This window comes from Wyeomyia smithii, chromosome 2 (genome assembly GCF_029784165.1).
Source record: "Wyeomyia smithii strain HCP4-BCI-WySm-NY-G18 chromosome 2, ASM2978416v1, whole genome shotgun sequence".
Lineage (NCBI taxonomy): Eukaryota > Metazoa > Arthropoda > Insecta > Diptera > Culicidae > Wyeomyia > Wyeomyia smithii.
The window spans coordinates 219,380,830-219,405,884 of NC_073695.1; the positions used below are offsets into that span (position 1 = coordinate 219,380,830).

Consider the following 25,055-nt stretch of genomic DNA (forward strand, 5'->3'; position numbering starts at 1 on the left):
ATAGTTGTATACTATTGAAGTGTCAGAATCCAAATTTTTAGAGTAATACAACAAATTTCGAATTTTCTATGATTTTTCAAAGGCTACTGAGTCAGCGTTCTTTAGCGTTTTTCTTGAAAAAAATGCAATGTTACGATATTTGCTGGAGCCTCAAGGGTAACTTGAATCTTGATGACGCCTAAGGATAAGTTGTCTGTAAAATAGTGGAGAATAAATCCTCATCACTCGATAATGCATAATCTCATTGTAATACTCAAAGAAATTAGGCGGAATCAAAAACGTATTTTTTACGTATTTTTTCATAAAACAGCGTTTAAAGTTTGGACGGCAGGGATTGGCACTAGTTTAAAAGATAGCTTGGAAAAAAAGCTTTCAAATGCATCTAGTCCGATCCTGCGCAGAGTTGCGCAGAGTACCCTTCTTTCGAAGAGAAACAACGAGTGTTCGGCACATACCGGATTTTATAAATGTAAATTTAAATTGTACACTGCAAACCGTCAACAGAATAACAAATGGCTCGCATTAGTTTGGTAATAACAACGTTTTCAAACATATTTCAGTATAATTGATCACACTATTTTAATATTTACAAATTAAACTCATCTATATTCCGTTTTTTAACACAGTATCAAAAACTAATCATTGTTTATGTTTTGGATCACCAGCACTGAGTACCAAAACCATGTTTTGAGTTTGTATCATACCAGTCACATGTAAAAATAATCGTGTAAACTAAGGCATAATAAATCGCCTGCTAAATTCTACAATGCAAGTAGTGAATTATTATTTTGACTTTAGAAACAGCATTTTGGAAACTTTTCTTGAATGTATTAAAACTGTATTGAAAATGAACACAAATATGAAGATGAAGGTCGAAGTGAATAAAAAGAAGAATGCGATGAAAAAAGCAATGTAATATAGTCACTTTAAAAATAAAGACATAAGTGATTTTCAACACAAAACATTTTTTTCAATTGATATTTTTTCTATTTTCTTTATAACTGATTGATATTTTTATGTTTTTTTTTATTGCATATGAAAGTCTTTCAAGCATCATGCATTTTATTTTGCAAATCATTGGAACCGACGTAAAATTTTCCTCATATAATAAATATAATAAAACATTGAAATTCCACTAGCATCAAAAATATGCATTTTTATGCATATCAAATTTGGACTCAGCGTCCCAAAATTACATAAAAACCATGTATTTTTCATGATTTAAAGACATTTTTTTGCTTGGCCAGCATTTGTATGGAGTCGCCCTACTATGCAATGCCTGTTTCAACATCAAAACGACGATTTTTTTTCCAACCAATGTTTTTGAGTATTAAAAGATGAATATTTCAAATTTATATGCATTGTCAGCTTTAATTAAAATTTCTTCTTTCTTATCACCTATACATTTCATCAATTAGTGTCGCTCCAAATATTTGTTTAAATTAGATTGATGTGATTTTTTTATTTTTATGGCAACAAATCGGAGAAACCCTATGCCGAATCCAGAACACGCCTCCGTAAAACTTGGTCTTGGGCTGCTTCTCTCCTCTCGACTCTTGCACCCGCAGAATGGCCATCCTCATTGACAGCATGCATCCAACGCGTGCGAGGTCTGGCTCGATGTCAGCGGTCTCTATCCGGGTCTCTATGCAGAATATTACCTTTGCTGGTCACACATCTGATGATTTGGATATTGCTGCACGTCTGTCCCCTCAAAGAGAGATTTGTGTGTCGCAACGTGCCCTGGTTGAACGAAACACTCAATTATTTTCGCCGTGAGCTCAGCCGCTTATTCAACAGGGTTGAAAGCACATCCAACTGGGACGAATGAAGAGCGTCATTCACCAAGAACAACGCTGAGCTAACGAAGGCTAAAAGAATTTTTGGGTTCAAGTTCTGCGAGGGCATCCAGACGATGCCCGGTGCCGGACGACTTCAGAGAGAGATATCCATAAACCACACCAACGGTCTAGGGCAGTTGTAAAAGAGGACGGATCTTATGAACACACACTTCTCTGGGTCCACATCTATAACCGACCAACCAACGGCGGAGCAACACAGTCCGAGGACAAGGCGTGCAACTCCCAAGGACTAAATTCTGCTTTCTCGAAGGTTGTCCATGGAAGCTGACACTGAGCTCCTTTGAACCTTAGAAGTATCCAGGACCAGATGGCATTCAAATACAAATATCTGATGGCAATCAGTTAGACAAAAAACTGAGATCATAATACCCGAACTGCTACATCTCTTCCGCGCAAGCTTCATTCTGGGATATATTACAGTTAGGTGGCGAAAAGTCAGGATGATTTTAATACCGAAGGTAGGAAGCAATAACAATCTCTACCTAAGACCTTCAGGTCCATAAGCCTCAAATCTAGACTCCTGAGAAAATTGCAGATAATTATATCCCCAATGAGTTTCCCAAGAACTCGCCTTTACACAAAGATCAACACGCTTACAAATCTGGTAATTCGACGGAAACTGCTCTTCATGGCATAGGGACTCTTATTGAAAATTCGCTGCGCCATGCGTGTTTTTCGATGTTCCAATCACTGTCTCCGCGACGGGTGTTTTCCACAAGGAGGAGTCCTCTCCCACCTACGTTGGTCGCTGGTAGTCGATGCACTATTAAGCAAGCTAACTCAGCTTGGCAATGAGATAGTTGACTATGTCGATGACGTAGTCCTCATAATTTGCGGAAAATGTGGCGCAACAATGGCAACCGCCTTCAAACGCCATTGGACTTTACCTTGAGTTGGTGTACTCAGGAGGGGCTAAACATGAATTCCGCTGAAATAGTCATTGTACACTTTACCAAACGGAGGAAACACACAGCCTCCTCCTTCACTGATTAGGTGTTTACTGACCTTCTGTAAAGAAGTTAAATACCTGGGTGTTATTCTGGACAGTTAAGGCCCGAATACACACACGGCGTAATGAAACCTTCTCCATGCATATTAGAAGGCGTAATTGCGCCTTCTGCTGAGACGCCTTCTACCAGAGAAAGCGGTCGCCCCCGCCTTCTACTGCGCACTTGACTGCCCTTCGCGTAGACGCATCGTGCCTTCCACACGGCCTTGTGTCGACTTCTATTGGCGGAGGCGCTGGCAACGCCGTGTTGTATCAATTTCCGCTTGTTGGCGATGCGAGGAGTATGTTGTTTTAGTTTTTCTCCAACAAACATAAATAAACATGAAATGGAAAGCATGGCGATAAGAAGGTGTGCACATGGTGTGGCTTATGACAGCGTGATTGCGCCTATCCTGCCACACCTTATTTTCATGTTTGTCACCGATTTTTTTTTGAACTAAATTTCTATTTTTAACAACGGCTTTTACCCGTTCACATTCAAGTTCATTAAGCAGACAATGTGTGCAGTAGGGGAAGAGAAAAATAAGCGAACTGGAAATATGATGCAGACTTGGAAAAATATAACGCATCCCGACGGGATGCACACATGCTGCACACATTGTCTGCTTAATGAACTTGTCGCCGAATATTTATCGCAGGAATCTACGCTCGAAGACCTCAAGTGCTTACCGATCGGCGTCCTTCTACAATCACGATTCATGTCATTAGAGCACCACCGGGAGGATCAGCGCAAATTTCATGCGAATCTGTAGTCTGTGGGATCTAAGTTGGCTACGCAATCCATAATAAGCTCTGTGAGCTACCGCAATCCGTCTCCTCATCTCGCAGCTCACCTCGTTATCGTCACATTACGAGCGTACAAAGATAAACAAATTCATCAATCACTTCGAAAGTTTTCCCATCCATCATCACTAGACTGGCCTGATCTACGGATTTCTCCGTTAATCTACGCATTTGTTTCACAGTTCACAGTACATGAGTAATCCGTAGATATCCTCAGATTTTTGCAGCAGTACATAGAGACTATGGAATTACATGAAATTTTAACTTTACTAGTTTTAACTTCTCTGATTACCACCGCAGCACCATGTACCTCGTTTTGGCAGTGTTTATGGTGATGATGGTCCAATCCTCGCAGCTTCTCTTCCGAGGTTAAGCTCAGAGCTGTGGAGCGCCGTAAAGGTCGCTTCACAACTCTACGCTTAACCTTTTCCCGGCGGAGAGAATTCCGATTATACCTCGAAAAATGACTTTCAAACTCTTATTATTCAGCAACTACATGAACAATTAATTCCAACTGTATTGCATATTAAAGATCGATCAGTTCTCTAACCGTATTGAATAGTTTTATCGTTTAAAACTGCAAGTATAATAGTTGATCTGTAATCAAAATTTAGAAGTCTGGTGATGGCATACCCATCACCCGCCGAAAATGGGTTGTCTACATAGCCCAGAAGCATATGAAACTCCGTGATGATAGTACCGTTTCTCTGTACACCTGCCTTTCGTATAGCACCACCCAAGGCTATGTTGGACAGCAAGTTCGAGAGCCCGTTTCCTTGCAGACCACGCATAAACGCGTCCAGAAATTCATTCACTTCGATGTGAAAACGTCACCAGTCGCACGTATCAGCTTAATAAGTTTTGTTGGAAAACCATGTTCAAGCATTGTCTATTAGAGCTGGTTGTGTTTCACTGACTCGAACGCCACTTTGAAGTCTAACTGCCGTAGGTAGTTTCTCTTCACACCATACTCTTGTCTGGTGAATTGCACTATACAGCCGCTCGCTTTCGAACTTTCGAAAGTTCATCCGGTAAGCTGTCTTTCTCAGCAGGTTAGTGGTTCTTTAGCTCTCTATAAACCTTTTTTTATCTCGTCCTAAGTTGACGATTACACAGCTTTTTCATCTTTCTCAAATTCTCTCCTGTTCCCCTCGACGACACTCCTACCTTCTGCACCATCAATTTTTCGAATGTACTCTACAGCAACTCTTTCCGCTGATAACCTATGGATATTCAGACGTATCTTCTTCGTCGATCCCTACTGGACCACAAGATAGTGATCAAAATCGACGTTTGGACCTGACAAGATCAGCATGCGGTCGATCTGGAAGCAGGCCTCCCCTTTGGGGTATCTCCAGGTATGCTTCCGAATGTTCAGATGTGTAGAATAGATACATATTAGAGATGGCCATTACTCTGTCCTTGTCGTTGGTGGTGAAGTGAAGGCTTTCCCTACCAATAACGGAGCGGAAGATTTTCTCCCGTCAGATTTGTGCGTTCTTATCTCCGATGCCGATCTTTATATCGTGTTGTGGTACATGGTGGCGAACCAGCCTGTGGCTGAAGGCCACCCTAATAAAGTAATAAAAAAAGAAACAAAAGTTGTGGTACTCTTGATACGTTTTCTCAAGGAGTTTCATCTGTTGGCACGTACCTCAAGCCTCATCTGAAGAATCTACCGTTGATTCCCAATACCGCTTTTCGTAGTTCAGCCGTCCGCTCTGGATCAGTCGCTATTTGAGCCGCCCTAGACATGGAGAACAGACGGTCAGACAAGCTGCCCCCTAAGAGAACAGCTTTCTCTTCCCCCCAAACGACCAAGTTTCCTCCGGTTCGATCTTCCCTTGGCAGTTCGTATCTCAGACGGTACTTCGTAAGTAAAACTTTTTTTTTTGTAAGATTTGGACCACTGTGACCATTATTTTGATCTTTTGTGGTATAGGTAAAACTTAGAAGCGACGAACCCGGTGAGAAATTACTCTGCGGTCTTTTGACGCACTTCCGAGTTGGCTAGGGACACTAAACTTCACAGAATACTAGAACAAAACGTGTGTTGTCCAGTTTCATTCTTGCCATGGTGGAGTAAACGATAAAATAAATAATAATAAAATATAAAAAAACTAAGATTGGGCGCGTAAACCCCCATCCTCATGTGTGGTCTTTTGTGACATTTTTTCAAATCTCCCCATCCTTTTTCAATGATCATGTGATTTCGGAATGTCCAAAACATAAACTGAGAAAGGAAACAGAAGAAAAATGAAAAAGAAAGTGAAAGACAGAAAGTAAAAAAAAAGAATCAATAAGTTTAGTAACGTTTGCGGTTAAAAAATGGACAGAAATTGCCGATGTATCATGGGCTTACCTTTAATCGCACTGACGAAACTACTCATGCATTATCAATCATAGTAACCCATGAGTTAGCAAAAAAAAAAATTGACAGCTCTAACAGTCAAACTCTAACTTTGATGGCGAAAACAGTGAAGCTACTCCGTTCAGAAGTGCAGAATCGTGCGGCACATTGTGGACGCCGGGTATGCCCGTTCCGGCATACGAATCGCGACGTGGCAGTGGTCATGGACGACGAGACCTATCTGCCCCTGGATGGCAACGACTGGCAGGGTATTTCCCTTCTTCCACGAAGGAAGTGAGCTCCGAGGTGAAATTTATTTTACACAACAAGTTCCCGATGAAGGTGCTGCTGTGGCTGACAATCAGCGAGAAGGGAATGTCAAAGACGCTCTTCTTTCGCTCCAGCCTGCCAGAAGTTGCGTCGTTCATCAAGAAATACCATAAGGGCGAAGACACGGTGTTCTGGCCAGATTTGGCGTTGGCCCACTACTCGAAGCGATCGTTGGAGGAGATGGAGCGGCTGAATATCGATGTGGTACCGAAGTCTGCGAATCCGCCCAACGTCTCCCAGCTGCGTCCCATCGAGAATTTCTGGGCAAACTTGAAGTGTAAGATCTATTCCAACAATTTTGTCGCGAAAACGGAGGAGGAATTATCCAACTCAATTATCTGTCTTAGTTTTTTTTTCATCACCATCTGAAAAAAGTCCATTTTTTACCGTAATGTTATGGGAGTGAAAGAGAATAAAAGAATGAGATAGTGAAAGAGAATAAGGAATATAGTGGTAGAGTAAAAGGTACAAGGTACAGAACAGCAAGAGGGATATAAATCAATTTTACTCAGAAGACACTCACTCTCTTGATGTGGCTAATAATAATCGAAATAATATTCACCAGGCTAATTGATACAGAGTGCATGCATTCAAACATAATGAATCTTTTATTTTAAAATTTAGTTCCATCTGTCTACAGAGATTCAAATAAATTACTTCTTACCGCCTGGATTGTGTTCTGAACTGCTAACTAACGATCTATCGGAGAACCCGTTTGAGTGGCGCTTGGCAGATTATAAATCATAACACCGCGTGTGTGTTATTACGTCGTAATGCTCGAATGGTGATTAATTATTCGAATCGTTCGTGCCCTTTTCTAAGCTAGCGACCGGCGATCCATTGTCGGTTCCAACCAAGACCGATATCCGACAGCTTCGTTTATTTGTCGATGTTGTAAGCCGCCACAGCGGGAGGCGCCGGAATGTTAGTACGGGATTGGTTTCTCTAATGCGATTTTACCATTCGCGCATTAATTAAGTGTCTTAGTTAGTGAACCGGCATCGTGAACGGTCATAGCGTGCGTTTGAAGACTTCGATGACTTGAACTTTTCCTGCCATCGTCCTATATATGTATTGCTTCTAAATACTGTTTACTGCGACTATAAATCAGATTATTTGCCGTGTAGCCCCTCGGGAGGAATGGTAGACTGATGGCGGTTTTTTTTTTTCGTCTTTACTACGTAGCAAGTTAAGAGCACGAGTTGTTCCCGATTGCCGTCACGAAATGCGTGTCAAACGTATTTACGCACGACGATTTGTGCTTGCTCGTGGGGATGTTGCTGTTCATAGTGCTACTGGAAAACAAACAAAAGGATAGTGCCTTTTTTAATTTCTAGTTTACACGATACACGATTCCAATTATCTGTCAATTAAAATGTATATTGTGTTGTAATATTCGTTCAATTTGCATTCGAATTCGCTGCAAAACATCCCGAAGGCCGAGTCTGCTTTCGTGTTCTAGTGGTATTAATGTATAATTCAAATTAGTTGATTATTCTTCGTGAGTGACTACGTCCACCAACTAATATATCTTATATTTAATTTTAGCGTCATTAAAAAAATCGATTTATTTTAAAAATGGAAAGGTAGCTTCACCAATCTAATGTTTTTTTTTAGTGTACCCGATTTGACGACACAATAAAAAACCCATTATTTGCATCTTTGTTTTTGTTTATTTTTTTAATACATATTCTGTTTACTTGTTTGCTGCTCAATACTGAAAGGTCAATTCCCCCTCGGGGGCACTGTATCACCAAGACATTCCGTATTTCTTCCATTTCAACAAACTTACCTAATGAACTGTGAGCATGCACAAACTCGAGCACTTTTTTTTAAGGCGGTCGAGTTCTCGTTCGTCTAAATAATGTCAAAGTTCAGAACAAACAAATGACTGTAGAGTGCAGACAGGCGCTACGGCGACCGACCTGATTGTTGCCGAAGCTGAAACCGTCGCGGACTCTCAAGGCCAACAACTCTCGTTTTTAAGTAGGTTATTCCATCGGAAACTAATTATAGCTCGCGGTTTGTACCCGCCCATCCATTCAAAAGGACATCGTTCATGCTTGCGCTGTCAAAGCCCATATTTATTTTATCGAACAATTCTAATTTCAATTGAATAATATTGATTTTCAATTGATGCGTTGGCTCGACTCCAATTGTGGAAAGCAAAAACGGCCAACTGATGAGAATGAGACTCGGTCGGTCGGTTGGTCGTGTGCATCCGACAATCTTCTAACTGTTACGAAACCGTTTTGTTATGTTCTAGTATATAAATAAGTCGAATCCAAAATAGAATACTCACGGCCGAGACGTTGTCATATGGTAGCGGCAACCGACGTCTTGATGTGAATGTTTGTGCGGAAGGTATTGAAACTGGGAATGTGGAAGTTGTTTTGCGAAAGTGAAATGAAATAACTAAGGATATGTATCTCAAAATAGCCACTTCGGACTCATAAAGTGACCGATTGTTTTGTAAACAAATCGTTTATAAATAACGTATAAATTCTGCCTGGTATTTAGATGAAGTGAATTATGACATAATTTTTGCAAGTTCAGCAAATGTGTAGCTCAAGCTTTACAAACTTTCCCTTTGATTACATTTTCCAAGTCAGGGACAAGGAGACGCAGTGTATGATAACAAACTGAGTCGAGCACCACTTTGGTTAGCGACAGTGTGTTATTTGCGTCGTAATTATTGTTTGTACTGTGCGCTCGCCTAAACAAGAAAAAAATGACCCAATCAGTCGGGCATTGTACCTGTATGGAGAGGCGACTGAACTCGAAAGAAACTCGCATTTATCACTACCACTCTGTACTGAGTGTGGTATAAAGAGGAGAGTTGACTCATCTGTTGTAAACCACGCACCAACAGCAGGAAAAAGAGTAAAGATCATTGTACTAGGCAATGGCGAGAAAGAACAACTATACATACAAGGGCCATCGAAAGTTGTCGGTTGATCAGCAATCCAAGGTACAGCAATGGGTCAAGGTTTAATCGTGTTCGTAGCACATTAAATGAAACCAAAACGTTTTTCTGATGTGACCCGCGCTGCTGTTGTTTTCATTGTGCGCTGACCCGCGACTATCTTGCGGCGATTGGCGAATGCGAACGATCGAGCTGTCAATCATCGATTCCCAAGACGCGAAAGACGTTTCGGTAAGAATTAACGCGTAATTAACAGGGCTAGTATAATGTACGGTTCGAGTTTGTACAACCACAGCATTTGTTTATATACACATCAGCGCAGCAGCAAAAAAAAAATCCAAACAACCTACAATAATCTCGACAAGAGCATAAAGCTACGACGCGAAGCAATCAGCCGGTTCTTTGTTGTTATAATTTTATACGCGGTTCATAACTGTATTGCATTTACCGCTGCAAGTCTGGGGAGATAAGATTACGTATACAGCGACACGACAGCACACTATCAATGCCCTACCAAGTCTGTTTACTAGTCTGACTGATGGCCAACCAACACGTTAGGGTGGTTCGGCTGCATACAGCAATAATCGAGGAAACAATCAATAGTGAAAGTGTAACATTTATTAATTTAGTAAATAGCTCAACTACAACAGATTTGTATTTTGTCAGTAAACTAGTTTTTCTCATGTTCCCTGTCTGCCTCTAAAACATAATGCATTTATCCTTTTACAGAAAAACGTTTAGCTTGTTCTCTATCACAATCAGTGCCTTAGACTCTCATCGAAATGTTATCAGGAACAAGAATAATGTTTCCCAGTATAAGGTACGTTCTCAGTTCCGGAAATACCCATATTGGATGGTTTTCGGCCTTTTTTTTATGTATTACAGAAACCGTGAGTCGCCTTCTTTTATTTCAAAACGGGATCTGGGGTCAATTACAGGTCTTTAGGCACTCATCATGTCCTAAAAATATCGAAATTGGGTGGTATTTGTCAACTTTCAATCGTTGTTCAAAAACCGGAAGGCGCCATTTTGGATTACAAAAAAAAAAACATCCTGGGTCCAGTTTCAGTACAGTTTCTGAACATTACTCGGGTTCTGGGAATACCCATATGGGTGGTACTTGGCCCTTTTAGGCTATTTTCCAGAAACCAGAAGTCGCCATTTTGTATTTGTTACTTGGCTATTTTAAAATCGAATACACTTAAAAAGCGGTTGAAAAAATACCAATATGATAAATAACGTCACGAATTTTCGCATTTATATGTACAAGTACAAGCATTTTGACGCAAAAAAATATTTCAGGGATATTTTAGGACGATTTTGGAATGCTGTGTTAATTTTTAACCAGTTAACAAAAGCTAATGCGTTTTTGTACTAGAAAAGAGTTTATGTACAAAACACAGAATAAAATTATTTGTAGGAATCTATCATAAAATGCAGTTTTGTCGCTCACAGTACAGTGATGTTTCTTACGTGGATTGCTTTTTTCAATAACTCATTTTTTTCATTACATTTTTGAAATGTGCGTAAAATCGAAACGTGTTTAAAATAAGACATGGAATTTTTTCAGGCTGAATTTTTTTTTAAACGGGAAAATATTTAAAACATTATTATGCTTGATTGTGACTGTTATTCCATGGCCACATGACCGCACTTTGTAGAAATAAAAAAAAATGATTTGTTCTCCATCACGAAAATAGACGAAACTACTTTTTTTTCTCTGTGTGAACTCATCCTTGTTAGAGACATTTGATCTATTGTGATATTGCCCAGGCGTTTTCTTTACCCCGCACTTCATGATATCGAAGTTAATGACAAGCTTACCATTTAGAGTAAATTAATGTATAGTGGACCCCTTTTCTACAGTGAACCACCTGCCAGAACAATTCAATTGATGTGAAAACTGGAGGAATTTTCAGAAAACATCCATCCGGATACGTCTTATCTAGCCAATCCGCATCGCAATCACGAGAAACACTTATAAATTCCGATTTTTGTCAAGAGAAATTGGGTTAAACTGAAGAGTGGTCTAGGAAAGGGGTAATTTAGTGTAGGGTATGCCAATTTGAATGGTGCATATATTAAAATTCAGTGAGATAAGTGTATTACTTAACAATATTACTGCGCAATGGATACATTTTTGAATCTTTGAAAGAAAATTGCAGTGCAATTTTTATTTCCAGATGTATAATTTAACCGTTATGTGCTACCCGCAAATTTAAGTTCTTGTAACTTTTGCAGTTTTCATCCGTTTTCGATAGTTTAAGCACCAAAAGATTCACCAACTTTTCTGCTTCAAAATCATTGATGAATTCCCTCATTCCCGAAATTCCGGGTTCCTGGGAATGATGACTATTTCGAGGATGTTCAAAAACTAAAAAAAAAAAAAAAATATGAATGAATGAACAGAATCCTACAGTTGTCGGTTCAAAGTTCATAAAATTACTTGCACAGGCCATTTTTATGACTTTTTGGATGATATTTGGGTGTTACAACAATGTCAAATGCTATCAAATAAGTATTTTCAGAACCGGGATGACACCCAGAAACCGGAAAACGACCACAGAGGACATTTCAAATTCAAAATGTCAACTTCCGGTTTCTCAAAAAGAACCAAAACTGGTCTAATACCACCCAACATGGGAATTTCCGGAAATCAACTCCACATGTCATTTTCAAATTCAAGATGGTGGTTTCCGGTTCGTCTGGTGTCGTTTTAAAGTCTCTGAACACCATCCTGATTCCGAAAGTACCCGTATTAGGTGCTATTTGGTCAATTTTGTTTTCCGTAAACTCGAAGTTACCACCTTGAATTTCGACATGGCTTCTAGAGTTGGTTCCTGGTCTTTAGGCATCACCCCGATTCCGAAAATATTTATATTGGAGTTCAAATGGTTCCATTTGGAGTTCAAATGGTTTCACAGGTCTTTGGACATCATCCTGATTCCAAAAGTAGTATGAGGTGATACTCGGTCAATTTTGGCTGTTTTTTGGAAAGCAGATGTGACCATCTTGAATAACAAAACGGCACCTGGGGTCATTTTTCGGTCTCTGAATGTCATCCCGGTTTTGAAAATACTTAAATTTATTCAATTGTTTCTACGAAAGCGGAAATCGATGCTTAAACTATCGGTACCAAATTTTAGCACTGCGCGTCAAGTCCCTCAATCATTTGTTTCCGACGCTTGCCAGAGAGCCACATTCGTACAATTTAGCGGTCGTAACTGGGATGAAAGCGTCAAAAGTGAAGAATTTTTTGGAAATATGTTTGATGTATTCAGGAATGACAGGAATCTTCAAGAGTGCGAAAAGAAGTCAAGCAGAGGAGTCCTCATAGCGGTCTCTGTGAATTTTAATTCAGAAACTGTTGCTGCACCTAAATTCAAAGAATTCGAGCACATTTGGATAAAATCGCACATAGCAGGTGAAACACACGTATTCGCCTCTGTGTACCTCCACACAACGCTAATAAAATTACGTATGAAAAGTTTTTTGATTGCGTAGAATTTTTTTTATCTGAATTACCTCCAGAAGTGAAAGTTCACATCTATGGTGACTTCAATCATAACACCGCTGACTTCATCTTGGACCCTGAAAACGAAAGCATCCTGCTCCCAGTCGTTGGAGATAACATCACTTTGCACTTCGTGTTTGACGAAACTGCTAAACTAGGTTTGAACCAGGTTAACCATGTAAGAAACCGTAAAAATTGCTATTTGGACCTACTCTTAACGAATATCCATGAAGATTTCTGTGTGACCGAATCATTTAACCTACTGTGGAAAAACGAAAAGTTTCACACAGCAATTGATTATTCTTTATTTTTACATGAATTACTAAGACCCAACGACTGCGAGTATGAGGAAGTCCTTGATTTCAAACTCGCGAACTATGCAAATATTAAAAACAAATTAAACTGTGTCAATTGGCAACAAATTTTTAGAGATGAAGAAAAGGTCGAATCATCTGTTAGCGTCTTTTACAAAACTCTGTACAACATCATCTCTCAAGAGATTCCATTGAAGAAAAAATGACACCACGCCAACAGTACACATCCAGGCTGGTTCAACAGACAAATAAAAAATTTAAAAAACCGCAAACAAAAAGCCCACAAAATTTTCAAAAAACACAATAGCAGTGAAAATCTAGCAATTTACTTGGAAATATGTGATCAACTGAACTCTGCAATCAGTAATGCATTTGAAGAATTCAATGCAAAAACTGAACTAGAAATTAAGTCTCGTCCAAAGAACTTCTTCAATCAGGGGAACTGCTCCATTATTCATCTCATTAAGCCGATATTCACGAAGAATGCACGGATTAAACAACAAATTTTCATGAAATCATTGAACAAATAAACAAAATACGCTTACGTGCTCTTATAGAATCGTTCCGTATTGTATATTTAGTAAACTTAGCTAGATTTATCCTGAATTTTGTAAAACAAACCATTTTGCACAACGCTTCTCTTAAAACTTAAAACACTGCTCAATTATTTATCTTACGACGCACAGTGGGACGGATTCAAAAAAAGGCGGACATTAGGTTTTACGAAGAAACTATTAGTTTTCTGATAATGGTGTGTTCACAAAGGTTTCATAATTCTTTGATTTTTTTCATGCTACAATGTAATATTTGAGATTAAGGGGGTATGTGTGAAGATCTCGAATAGTTTATTTTCGTTTCGAAATACGAATCGAAAATTCCTATGAAATATGAAACATCTAGTTGTTCGATGACCTTTTGTCGAAGAAATAAAAATTCTATCACTTAAGGAAAAAAAGTTATTGAGCTCCAAATAAATGACAGTCAACATAAGCTGCTATACAAATCGACGGTTTTTATTTGCAGTTTTCTTAAAAGTTCCACAATGTTCCATCATGATACGTTTATGAAATAGAAGGTTCTTAACCATACTACTGAAAGACACTGAGATCGGTTGCGCATACTTGCGCACTTTCAAAATAAACCCCCTTAAACATTGCCTGAAAATAAGAGAAAATCCGCAATAAATCAGAAACCAAAATAACTAGAAGTACCCTTCTGGTTGCAAAAGATGCATTTTTATAATACTCTCATTTCTTCGTAACATTATTTTTCTGAAAAAATAAAAATAAAAAAGATAGAGTAAAAAAACTGATTTTAAGGGGGTCATTAATTTGGAGCTCAATAACTTTTTTTTCTAAAGAGGTAGAATTTTTATTTCTTCGACAAAAATTCATTGAACAACTAGATGTTCCACATTTTATAAAAAATTTTGGTTTGTATTCCGAAACAAAAATGATTAATTCGAGATCTATACGCATACCCCCTTAATCTCAAATATTGCATTTCAGCATGAAAATACTCAAAGAATTATGAAACTTTTGTGAATACACCATCATCATGAAACTAATAGTTTCTTCGTAAAACCTAATGTCCGCCTTTTTTGAATTCGTCCCACTGTGCGACGTCCCCATATTCACCACACTGCAACGCACTGTTAATCATGAATGAATCACATTATAATGAATGAACGTAGCCGCAGCCCGTCGTAGTAGATTACCTAGATATCCGCTGTAGTTGTTTACGTGCAAATATGGTAATCTAGGTAACCACTGCAGTGCTGTCCATTTATGTCAATTATGTCGGAATAATTGGCAACTTTTTATTTCTTTAAGGCAGTGAAAACAGATGAAAATACATACAGTTGAAATTTAGGAATTGTAGAAATTCATCTCATATATTTCTGCTAATTCAAGCTGGTTTTTGGAAATTTGAGGTCAACGTTTTAAAGATTAAAGTATTATTAGTGTAGTGAGTGATTTTGTTTAGTGATTAAAATAAAAAATGGTCCGCTACTGATGGGAAAAACTTTGGTTGGCTGCTGAACGAGTCCCGTTGTAGCCGTACAGAACAATGCGCGGATTTTGTTTTCTGAGGTAGGTGATTGAAATAAATAAGTTTTCGAATGCAGATGCCTAACTATTATATCAAATTTAGAGCTTTTAAGTGAGTTTTTGAGAATTCTACTCAATGAGAAATCTAAAGTGTACTAAGAAGAATCCATTCCATGGATTAGCAGATTGGTTTAACCCTCTAGTGCCCAATGCCGCCATTTGGCGGGCTTCAGTCGAAAAGCTTTAATAAATACTTAAAAAGTGTTTATAATGGTTTATAATGATTTTATCGAAGTCCGTTTAAAAATTAATTTGGGCACTAGAGGGTTAAAAAGAAAATATGCGTTTTTTCCTGTTTTTAATTGTGTTTACATGTTGAATGAGATGAATATACGGGCTGAGATGAATAATGAAGCAGTTCCCCTACGTCAAAACAAAACTGAAATCAGACAATTTTCCATCAAGTATGCAACTCGATGAACATGTTGGTGATAACTGGGAGAAAAATTGCAATCTCTTTGCAAAATTTTTCCAGGAAATCTATACCACATTTTCCGAAGAAAATCGCGATCGCGATTATTTTGCATTTTATCCAGAATATCCAAGAAACGTTGGTGTCAACCAACTTTAGGTACAGGATGTTTTGCAGGGTCTAAGAAATTTAGACCCTTTCAAAGGACCAGGACCTGACGGAATTCCTCCAGCACTCATGAAATGCTGTTTAATTTGTCGTTGGAAACTGGAGTCTTCCCAAATATATGGAAAAGCTCATTTTTGGTGCCTATTTTCAAACCTGGACGTAAATCTGACATTCGTAATTCTCGTGGAATCGCTATTATCTCTTGCATTCCTAAACTCTTTGAGGCAATTGTCAATAAAAAAATATTTGCTCAAGTCAAAAATCGAATAACCGACAAACAACACGGCTTCTTCAAAGGCCGCTCTACATCCACAAATTTACTTGAATTCGTAGATTACTTATTGAATGCAATGGATGATGGAAACCATGTTGAAGCTCTCTATACAGACTTTAACCAAGCATTTGATCGTATTGACATACCAATGCTGCTTTTTAAACTGCAAAAAATTGGAATTGAGTCTTGTCTCCTGAAGTGGCTTGAATCATATTTAACAAACAGGCAACAAATAATAAAATTTAATGGAAAAAGTCAAATCCCATTCAAGTTACTTCAGGTGTTCCTCAAGGCTCCCACTTAGAACCACTTCTTTTTATTTTGTACGTAAACGACATTTCCCTCATCCTCAAGTTCTAATATATGCCGACGACATGAAGCTGTTTTTGGAAATAAAAAATCAAGAAGACATCAATGTATTTCAGAATGAAATCCACACTTTTTACATCTGGTGTAAGAAAAGCCTACTTGAATTAAATGTGAAAAAAAGCAATGTAATATCCTTTAGCAGAAAATTAATAACGCCCAAAATTGTAATTGCATTAGGGAGTCAGAATGTGAAGAAATGTGATAAAATTAGGGATTTAGGGATAATCTTAGATTCTAAACTTAATTTCATCAACCACTATGACACTATCATACACAAGGCAAACAACATGTTAGGGTTTAGCAAACGCTTCTGCTACAATTTTCAAGACCCGTACACTTTCAAAACATTGTATATTGTCTATGTGAGGTCAATACTGGAATGTAGCATTGTGTGGTCTCCTCGTCCTGGCGTACATGAAGAAAGAATGGAATCAGTACAAAAGCAATTTCTACTATATGCTCTTCGTAAGCTAGGTTGGACCGCACATCGTCTTCCGTCATATGAAGCACGCTGCATGTTGATAGACATTCAAACATTAAAAGACTCAGGTTGACTCAGCAGTACTACTTTCTAAATTGAACTTTTATGCACCCATTCGACAACTTCGACACCGTAGTTTATTTGCTATTAACCATTATCGTACGGAATACGCAAAAAATGGGCCTATAAGTAGTATGATGAATTCTTATAATCAACACTGCGAAGCCATTGACTTTACGATTGACTTTACAAGTCCTTGAGGCTGAGGACACAAAATTAATTTGTTTTATGTTTGTGTATAGTTTAGAAATTAATGTATCCAGTCTACATACATAATTGACGAAAAAAAAATAAAAAAATATAAAAAAAAATGAAATGCTACCAGAATGAGTGGGAGCGTTGTCTTGGTGAAAGAGCACTTTTTTGCCACAAGTTGTCGTTTCACCGTAATTCGAACGTCACAACGATCTAATAATATACAATAGGGTTGATGATTGGACAGGAAGGAACGGCCATTAGTTGTCCAAGTGGTCAAATATCGATCGTTAATAGTGTACTTTTGCAAAAACTTAAAAATTGATATGTCGCAAGCAAGGTTTCGCTGCCGTTTTTAATCTAGTCTGTGTCTCTGGAAGTGTACTTACCCCACGGTTCCCCTCGATAAATCCGGAACAGCGGAAAATTTAGAAATGTCCCCTACTGTCCCAAAAACTATGATAAATTTGCGATCTTTGAAAAAAGGTTTGATCAAAATCGGTTCAGATCTCGCGGGATGGCAGGTAAAATAATTTTCATTTTTTCGGCTCCGGAGGGGTCGGGTACGCAAGTGTTATTCAAAACACGACAATTCACTTTCTAACTTAAATAACTGAGGTAGTATAGCATTCCTTGATGTTACAAAGATTTTATTTACACACTATTTTTACAATATTGAACATTTGCGCATCGTATTCATCGAAATTCGAGTTTAATCTTGTTTCAATTGTACTTTCTAACACAGAAATGAAAAAGTGAAAATTTTGCCTAATAGCATATTTTGAAACTTTTTCTACATTGTTTTCTATTTGTTTTCATCCACCATAAATAGGTTTATATCGGTATCGGTTATATATCGGTTCCTTAAGCTACAATAACAGAAATCCACAAAGGGACTGTCAGTTTCCTTGCTATATCACGTTTTCTGGATCAGAAAGGCCATTTGTAATCGACCAATCAATCAAGCAACCAGCCACCCTAAGTGCGGTACATCTCACGCAGCAATAATCGTGAGAATACGCAGACTGGCACCGTTTCGCTAGTTGCACTGTTTCTGCCTTCACCTTTTTTTCTCGATACTACTATCCGCTCACATCACCACAACATCTGCGGCATGGCCGCAACATTTGGTTATGCCATGTAACAACACAGCCATAATCGAACAGGCCCATATGCCCCTGGCTGGCTGCTGGTTGTACATATCTTGCCTGGCTACCAAACCGATAGGCGGCTGGGTTCGCGAAAATGGACGTGAACCTCCTACAAGAGCGGTAGAAAAGGCCAAACCAGCGCAAAGACGACGCAACAAACGGGAAAACAACACCACCAACGATACCGCCGGCCACCGCCTCCACCCACCAGTCTTTGACCGGAGCGTCGAACCCCCCCAAACACCCGAGACGATGCGATGGAGCAGCAGACTAACAGCGATCATATCAGCACCAGCTGTTGCCGTAAACAGACCGCGTATCATTGTTGTTATTATTGCTCCACACGGTGAGCTGTGCGGCATAGCCAGAAAACACAACCGATCTATTTTTGTTTACATTTTGTGTTGTTGCTGCCTCCCTGCCTCCCACCTAGGACGTGTAGATGGGTTGGTTAGCTCGGTTGCGGATGTTGTTGTGAGTTCACTTCACCCGACGACGACGACGACGTTGGGGATAGGTTAGCGAGGGTACCGCACTGTATTCTTGCTTGGTCTGCCAATAGTATGCGCCAGAGGTTGCGCGAGGAAGCATTTGTTCTTGCAAGTGAAACGAAACTAGGAAATTCGCTAAAGGTTGCTTATTCGCAACAGTTCAGGAGGATTGTCCCAGGAAAGTGTTACAACAGTGGTGGTAATGTTTGTCCGTTCGACGGTTCGAACAAGAAACAGGCGACGCGTAGTAATCGCTAACAACAACGGAGCTTAGCAGCTCAGTGAATGTGGAGCAAATCGTCACAATCTAGTGCGCCGTGCTATCGGATATCGGTCGAAGGAGAAAGGCTGCAAATTGTTGCGTAGTTGATGGTGAAGAAAATATTGTTCTTTTTTATTGTTGCGAGAAAACTGTTATTTCTCAGCAGACGCTAATCCGAATTAAGATAATCGCGACAAGAAAACACGAGTGGCGGGCTACTAAACCTCAAACGGAACTTCTATACGGTGGTTAACCGCGGGTCCAGACAGTCGTCATGCGCTGGGACGAAATTAAATAAGAGTGTACAACTGAGGTAATGAACCGTTAATTCAACGAACAACTGCGCCAGTGCCAAGTGTTGTGGTTTTTGTTTTGCCACTCAACAGCCCAGACGTCAGAGCTTCGGCAGCTTACTGAGGAGAAAGTTTCGAATAATGGGATTTGGATTTTGCGGCTGATTTCCTGGCTACGAGTTCCTGTACCTACTACCTACTGTGTGTGAAATAAGGTGGCTGGAGGTTGGTTGCTTTACATGATTTGTGTGTTGTCTTTCAGCGGCTTTGCTCTCTGACACAAGCGGTGGCGTCTGCTAAAACTGTTGTTAGTGGCCACTGCGTTTTGTGAAGTTTGTCATTAAAGTTGTGTGCTACTTCGCTAAACTAGCAGTGAGATACGTACGACTGGACGGGGTCGTGCAATGTTTACAGTAAAACAAACCTTCGCTGTGCGGTACAATCCCAGATTGGTGTCAGTCATTATCATCTGCTTGATGGATAGTAATGTTCGCTTACGGTTAGAGTTGGATGTGAACGTATGACATCTTTTTGTGACTTAGACTATCTTTTTTAAAACAGTTAATTGGGAATTTGTTTTCGAAAGAACCGTTCCTTTTTTCCACTGAAAAAAGTTGTGGAAATATCCAATCATAGTGCAGTATAGTGTAACCAGTTGAAGTTTAGTGATAATATTGATTAGTAATGTTACCATTAATGTTCAATTTAAAAAAAAAAAAAAGAGTTATTAATCATCGTGTTCAACGTTATTTGTGTTGTTAATTTGAAACTATTTCTTTGCGGTTTCATTATGATTTCATTTGATGTCTGATTATAAAACAGTTATAGATTTATATGCTGCAGGTCATAACTTGTCGGGCTGAATTAAACCGAATATTCGATCATCCTGCAGCAGCGTGAATAACGTTATTTTTTTACTGCTGCTCAAGAATAATTTCCACTCTTTTCATTCGTCTGTTTTCTTCGTCAATCGCGACAATAACTGTGTTAATTAATTCCAGATGTGATGAGACAGTAATTATTAATACAATACCTAAATTACAACAAAATTGGTGAATTCTCATGATTTCTTCATTCTTCCAATTGAGATGCTCTAAGCGGTACAAAATTGTCCGTTATAAAGTTGGACTCAAAAGCAAAGCAGTGAATCTAAGCGTCTTTCAAAGACTCGTTTTTTATTTCTATTTCGCTAGACTTCTTTTCCAGTTATTAATATACAAGGCGGTTAAGTGGCTAGCACATTAAAAATAATTATTTAGTGGTCAAAACCTCCCTACCCAACTAATGTTTTTTTCCAGTCGGTTCAGCTTCTTTTTTTTAAATTTGTCAACTCGGTTATCGGATTGGCAACATGTTAATAAAATTCAATCGTTTTTCTTGACTGAATGACCTTTTTTTGTACAAGAGTTAGCTCTAAAGCACACTCGAAAGTAAAGAATAAATTTTAATTGAATATTTAAAAAGTAATCAGCTCAAGCGATTTTTAATAAAATGTTCTAGCCATTTTGGATACTTTTAAATGATTTTTTGAATGTTTTTTTTAATAATGGATCTTTAAATGAATGATGATGAATTGCTTTCACAAAAAAAAATCCTCAAAAGTTTTGTATGAAAATTTACCTAATGTCTATGAAATCAATCAATTCGCTTGATTTTTTTTCTGAAGCAGTTAAACGCTTCATAAATCTACAAATATTTGCGGGAATTAAAAATCGTACAGACTAAAGTTAACATTCAAAGAAAAAAAAATTAATACTTTTTTCTTGGACTCTAATTTTTTTTAGTGTGTCGAAATAGGAAAATGAAAAACAAATTCAGTTGGGAGAACAAACTTGTTTTCAAACCATTACTCTCACTGAGGACAGCGTGCTTTGAGATTTGAGACCAAATTAAATAAGTAAACTCTTTCAAGATACTTTTAAAATCGGTTGAAAGAACTCTATGCAGAACAATCGTATCACTTTTTACCAAATCATTTAGAGAAAGTTATGGAATGGTATGAAATCGAAAATTATTTTAGTCGAAAAATGAATTGAATTTATAAAAATTCGAATGATTAAAAAAGATATCAACAAAAGTTGACCATGTTCTTTGTAAACTCTAACGGAACGTTGATGATAAAAACGAGACGGCTTTGTTGTCTCCAAGTTGTTTATGAACAAATCTATGCCATATTATCTGAAAATATTAGGTGCGCCACTGAGTTCTTGCTCTTTTTGCATCTTTATTTGAAAAAAAATAGTCATCTAAAATTCATTCAAAGTATTGCTCATCGCTGGCTATTACTTTGTCCCGTCTTTCTGACTAAGTTCAAATAGCACTAAGATGAAAATTTTCTTCTTTTGAGGCTATTCACGAATTAAGGCATTTTTCGATGTCTTCATACGAGCAGAACTACTGATCAACCAGGCCATGCACTATCGGACGGAACAAGCAATAATTGGACGGCACAGTATCTGGGAAATATGACGGGTGAGGTAGAATTCCTCATCAGAGCGTTTCTATGTAAGGTTTTACGAGTGTGCAGTATGAGGCCGAGCGTTGTCTTGCAGCAAAATCACTTTTTCGAGGCGCTGCTCGTATTGTGGACGTTTTCCTGGTAGTGCTCGGCTTAATTGCATCGTAGTACACAGTATAACCTTCGTAGCATGTGTCAAGCCGATGAGATTGAAGCATGACCGGAAAGGGGGCGGGACACGAGGCATATGGACGCTAGGCATATGGATGTTAGGCATAGTATGCTAGGCATACAGATGCGAGGCATAATGGATGTGAGGCATAATGGATACGAAGCATACTGCCACAAGGCATAACGGACGCGAGGCCGAATGAACGCGAGGCCGAATGGACGCGAGGCCGAAAGAACTCGAGACCGAATGGACGAACGCCGAATGGACGCGAGCCCAAATACGATGTTGCACGATTGCATGGAATCCAATTATCGTGACTATGTGTCCCGGATTTGCAACATCCATATCAGAATGTCCATTGAAAAATATACATCAGAATATCTATTGAATTTGACTTAAACCAGGCGACAAACAACTCGGATTTTTTGAAGTTACACATTACAACACTTCGCTTATATTCCCGAGCACCTGTCAAATCATTAAACGTCTATGGCTTACTCATTTACGAGCACCGAGTGTCCGATTTAAAAAAAAGTTGATTAAAAAATGATCAAATTCCAGAAAAATTGCTGCCTAATTTTCGAAAAATTACTATGAATCCCCTTCGATATCAGTACGACATATATACACAACTGGAGGGAATAAGTATCCGGATAAAATGAAACTGAAAGTAGCTGCCAATATCTGCCTTTCCGCAAATTGAAAATTGTGTCATAAAATTGCAAAAACAGACTTAACTCTTCTAAATTAAGAGATAGCGATACACCTTCTTCTAGAAAAATGTGACAAGTAATCTTAGTTTAACACTTTAACAATAGCAAAATTAAGATAAGAGCGTTATCACCCAAAAACACATTTTAAGAAGGTACTTTTACACTTTATAAGTTTGTCAGGTTAAGAGATAGAATTTTCCAATTTACTATAAACTTGCTCGAAATAGCTAGTTCTACAATGTGCCGGAAGAAAGTTACCAAGTTCATCAAGTAATAAAAAAGTTATTTTTTTATTTTGGTGTACATTTTGGTGTAAACAAAAAATTTTACCACCCAAATAAAGTACTCATAAAGCTGAGAAACTTTCTAGAAGACATTGACACGCTAAAACCATGCGTTTCATCACAAACGCCAATGTCCTACTATTTTTGAATTCGCCACACTGTGCGCCGTGGTTTCCGCAGTCCGAGTCCATTCGGCCTTGCGTCCATTCGGCCTCGCGTCCATTCGGCTACGCGTCCATTCGGCCACGCGTCCATTCGGCCTCGCGTCCATTCGGCCTCGCGTCCATTCGGCCTCGCGTCCATTCGGCCTCGCGTCCATTCGGCCTCGCATCCATTCAGCCTCGCGTCCATTCGGCCTCGCGTCCATTCGGCCTCGCGTCCATTCGGCCTCGCGTTCATTCGGCCTCGCGTCCATATGCCTCGCGTCCATATGCCTCGTGTCCGTATGCCTGCCTTCCATTATGCCTAGCGTACTATGCCTCGCGTCCGTATGCCTCGCATCTGTATGCTTAACGGGGTGTCATCGACCGGAAAGTTCACATGCGTTTTTTCTTCGGCGTACTATTCTAACTTAACAGGAATAACTCTCCCAGTATTGTATTCATAAGATTTGCGTAGAACATGAGACAGATATGCTTGGAACGGCAGTATAATGAATCCAGGTTTTATCACCCGTCATGATGCGATGAAGGAAACTCTTCCTTTTTTGCCACTGGAGCAATTGTTCGCAGGTGACAGACGCTAGCCTGTGGGGCTAATAGCGGTCTCGATCTACTAGATTAGTTGAGAGAATTCGTTATCAATATTGTTTTTGGCACGTTTTGTATGTGTAAGATAAATACAACGATACATCGTGCGCCAGAGCTGAGTCGAGACAATTTCTAACCTGAAAAGATCCTTGACCCGATCGGGAATCGAACCTAATAACCGTGTGGGAGAGCTAGCTGATTGACATCGCTAACCACAAAGCCACGAATAACTCCTAATACCTAAGAAAGCTGTTCCTGTGTTTGGCATGGAGCCTTATAGAGCTATTCCTTTAATTCAGCGTTTTCGAAGGTTTTTGGCTTTTCTGCACGCGGATAGTCTTCAACATCGGAGTTATCGTCTTTAGAGTGACGCAATCAATCACGCAATTGTCAACTCTTTATTCTGTTTTAACTATTAATAATTTAAGGCAACTGTCAGCTGATAAAAAAGGAGTTGCGTACTAAATACGCAAAAATTGAGTTAACCATTTCTTATTTCAATGAAACGTCGCACACGTGTTGCACGCTTTGCATTTTAGTCGAGGCGGTTACGTTCCTGGGGCAAATTTACTTGCGCTTTTGTCTTAGAGCTCCAACTGGCTCATCTGGCTTGGGGCACCCAAAATTCCCCGGTGTTCAATGAATTTCGGTGCCCCAAGCCGCCTTGGATTGCGTCAAGTCTTCAAAGACTTCAATGAAGTTTTCCCGCAAGCAAGCATAGAAACGACGAACCCGGCTAGTAATTACTCTGCGGTCTTTTGATGCATTTGCGAGGCAGCTAGGGGCACCAAAATTATCAGGAACGGTTAATATAGTCTAATCTTTAATTTTTATCCCATTTGAGCTCGACGACAAACCCTACGTTGACCACAAGAAAAATGTATATAAATCATTTTTTCTTAAATGATGGATATCATTTTCCAGGATCCTTACAAGTAGGTACTGGCTGTGTTAGTGTAGACTAGACTAGACTAGACTAGACTAGACGACAAAACCTACCAGAGTAATTTTCTACAAGGGGGGAATGCATTTAAGGTTAGTCCTTATTTGTTACTCGGAAAACTTTCGTGGTACAGAAAACATTTCTGGCGAAAACAATGCTAAATAAACACTAACTGGGTGGCGAAAACCTGGAAAATCGGGGAACTCGTCTACCATCTTGATTTCATCTTTGCTTATCTAAATTATCTGCTTGATCTTCGGAGTGTTTATGGCCACTCCAATTCGTCTGGCTTCAGCCTTCAGTTTGATGAACGTCTACGTCATCTTCTCAAGGGTTCCTGCTACGATGTCGATGTCATCAGCGAAGCCGAAGCGAAGCTCG

General features: G+C 39.1%; 1 protein-coding gene across 5 annotated transcripts in view; it reads left to right on the plus strand.

Annotated features, from left to right (window-relative positions):
• Positions 1–25,055, plus strand: part of LOC129725965 (protein yippee-like) — a 171,753-nt gene that overhangs the window by 138,852 nt on the left and 7,846 nt on the right. For 2 of the 5 annotated variants that reach the window (XM_055682447.1, XM_055682451.1), the window contains exon 1: positions 18,334–19,580. The exons of the other annotated variants lie outside the window; for them this stretch is intronic. The gene's annotated coding sequence lies outside the window, so the exon portion shown is untranslated. Of the gene's footprint in view, positions 1–18,333; positions 19,581–25,055 lie in introns of those variants that run through there. 5 annotated transcript variants of the gene reach the window in all.